Raw genomic sequence first — 3,247 nt, forward strand, 5'->3', positions numbered from 1 at the left:
CAATCTCATGTAGCTACATTTCTTTGCTTTTCAAACATTGCTAGCCACAGGTCTAGCCAGGAGATGGATACAGCCTCGGCAAGATGGACACTAAGCAACCATTTTCGCTGAGCGTCTCATTTGATCACCTTCAGTGTGGTCTGAATTCAAATTTCCCCTTCCATGCTGTAATAATGTATTGTGCGAGCAATGGCAGATGCCCAGTTCCCACCCCCAGGCACGTCCAGTTTGCAGGTGTCCGATTTTGGAGGGAGCAGGGGAGCTGCTGCATTCAAAAGAACCTCCCTATCTCGCTTGAATTCATTTGCAGCAGCAGCTAACCAATGGCTGCTTTAGCAAGGCACTGATCTGAACAGCACCGTGCTAGGGCAAAGAACAAGAACGGCATTGGGGGAAAACTAAAACCAGCTGCAAAATCTACTAAAGTGCGAAGCTGTAGCAGGATGATACTGCTTTTAAATAAAGGACGCTGCTTGGGTACCGCATTGGTAAAGGCTGCACATGGCTCACTGATAGGATTGCCACCTCGCTCCATGGCTGAAGAACAGGCCAATCCAGTCCCGGGTTTTATCCCAGTGCATACAGGAACTTGTAGTTCTGATTGTGCCAGATAAAGTAATGGGACAATCGCAACTGCAAGTCCCTGTAGGCAAGAGGATAAACCCAGGACTGGAGCAGGGTCCTTATGGCATGGAGCAAGGTGGCAACCCTACTTTTTGCTCTTATTATTCTGAGCATGCTGAAACCCTGCTTGTGCCACAGATTTTTTATTTTTGGGAGGATGTATATGTTAGTATTTTAAAGGAGGAAAAACGCCTTTGGATGTTGTCTGGAGAGCCCATGCACTGTATAAGAGATTCTCGAAGTGTAGCCTGACGGCTCTTGCAATGATCATCAGTCTCCAAAAACCTCCTTAGGATAAACAAAGGTCTAAATCTGAAATGAACTGTGCATGTGAAATCTCAGAATATCTCAAAACCTTTTTGTCACACTAAGCAATGCATTGCGGAAACTTAACTGACTAGTATTTATGGATAGTGCGAAAAGCTTCTTTAAACCTAAGTTTCCTCAATGTATTGCTTAGTGTGACAAAAAGGTTTTGAGAGATTCTTTCTGAGATTTCACATGCACAGTTCATTTCAGATTTAGACCATTGTTTATCACAAGGAGATTTTTTTGAGACTGATGATCGTGGGCTCTCCAGCTGAAGTCTTTTCCTCCTTTAAAATATGTTTGAAAGGTACATCTAAGTTGTTTTGGATGTGGGGCTTAAAATTGTTTTGCACAGTACGGTTATTCCTCCCCGTTTTGTACTTTGGGTCTTTTTCAGTTTTGGAGTGTACCCTCCGCTACACACACCCCAAAATGATCTGTATTTTTCTGAGTAAGCAGGTTCCTTTGGTAAAGCTTGTGGGTTTTGTTTTTTAATGTGTTTTTGTGGAATTTCAATCCAACTGCTCCAAAGCTTTCAAAGAAGCAGCAAATGTGCAATCTTCCTCCTGCAGCAGGCAATCTCCTCAGGACCCTACAGCAGGTTAAAGGTTCACGGATTATCGGCAGGAAACCGGCTACAGGCTGAAAGAAGTGGAGGGAATGGCTTGTTTATACAGCTCTTCCTGTGAAGGGAGCTGGCCTCTCCTGGCATGCTTTGGTCAGGCCGGGGGAGGGGGGAGAGAGCGTGCTGACTGGTCAGTTGGCTACTGATGAGAGCAGCTCACCAGCCAACACACACTGCTGCTAGGGCAGCTATCTCACTACACTCCCTCCCACTGGCCACACCAGCCTTTGAGCTCTACCAATGGCTGCAGGTATCTTTCAAGGTGGATATGGATAGAGATGGTTTCACGAAGAAGGGTAAAACTGGGAGTGAATTGGCCCATTGTATTAATTCAGATATCCTTTCAGACATCATTGGATACCAGTGGTGTACTAAGGGGGGGGGGGGGGGAGGTCAGTTGCCACGAGCAGAGCCCATCCCACTCATGCTAGAAGAGGGAGGCCTGCGGACCGCGAGCGGTGGGAGCACTGGGCGGCTGCCTAGAGCGCCACGGGGCTGGAGCCGGCAACTGCATAGCCTTTTCTTCTTCCTGCGGCCCAGCAGAGGAAATGGTGGGTCCGCGTGGGTGGGAAGAAGGAGAGGTCATGCAGTCACAGCCCAAAGCAAGAGGAAGAGCAATGGCACTGCCCCCCACTGCAGATACAGGAAGAAGAGGCACACCAGCCCCTGTGCCACCTCAAGAAAAATGAAAGTCCCTGTCTGTCGCGGGGGCAGAAGGAGGAAACTGCTGCTGTGCTTCTGATGAGGAGCAGAGTAGGAAGGGAGAGAGAGAGAGAGGATGTCTGTGGGTGTGGATATAGGAATGAGGGTGCATGTTTGTGTGAGAGGGGGTGAGTATGTATGAGAGAAAGAAATAGAGCCTGTGTGTGAAAGGGTGCAAGAGATAGTGAGCCTGTGTGAGGGAGAGGGGAACTGGAGAGCACTGGACGGAGAAGTGAAGCTGGGGGGGTGCCAAATACATTAGGTATGCCACTGTTGGCTACATTAGCTCAAATGCTTAGGAGAAAGGGATTTTTCCCCTAGCAGGAAGGGGAAGTAAATGGAGTGATCCTTGGAGCAGTGGCAAGCATCCCCGCTGTCGAGGGGGAGGGGGTTGCTGGCAGCTCTGCCTGGGAAAAGCAATTTTCAGAAGCAACGTTCTAAGTCTGTATCAACTGACCCGGCTCAAAGGGCTGTCTGACTATAGCCCACTCTAAACCCAGCTCAGAAATACGCACAGGAGTGCTACAATGCAGGTGCTTTTTAGCTGCAGATGGAGATAGCACTCGAGGAGGGGGGGGGGGGGGGGCATGGAGAAGTCAGGGGGAAAAACCTTCACAGGTAGTTGCACTTTGAAATGCACACATGCAATTTTCCCATTCAAAACAAGTAAAAGAGTCCCTGCTGAGAAAAAAAAAAAGACAGCTGCATTCATGGCAGGCAAAGTCACTGCAGCTGTGTTTCCCCTCACATCACATTGGCACCAACATTTGCCACAAGGACTGTGACCCAGCCACTTCCAGGGGGCAGGGAACCCTCAACCCTGCACATTTTTTTTTTATATGTTCAGCGAGAACCCCTGCCCTCAACTACTATGAAAACTGCAACTTGCAATTGCTCTGTCCAACGACGCTTGCTACCCTGAACCCCCAGCATTGAGAGCGTAGATGGGCGTCCCCAAGTCCTTTCCCCCACATAAAAAAAGGCGGC

Source organism: Rhinatrema bivittatum, chromosome 12, assembly GCF_901001135.1.
Source record: "Rhinatrema bivittatum chromosome 12, aRhiBiv1.1, whole genome shotgun sequence".
Taxonomy (NCBI): domain Eukaryota; kingdom Metazoa; phylum Chordata; class Amphibia; order Gymnophiona; family Rhinatrematidae; genus Rhinatrema; species Rhinatrema bivittatum.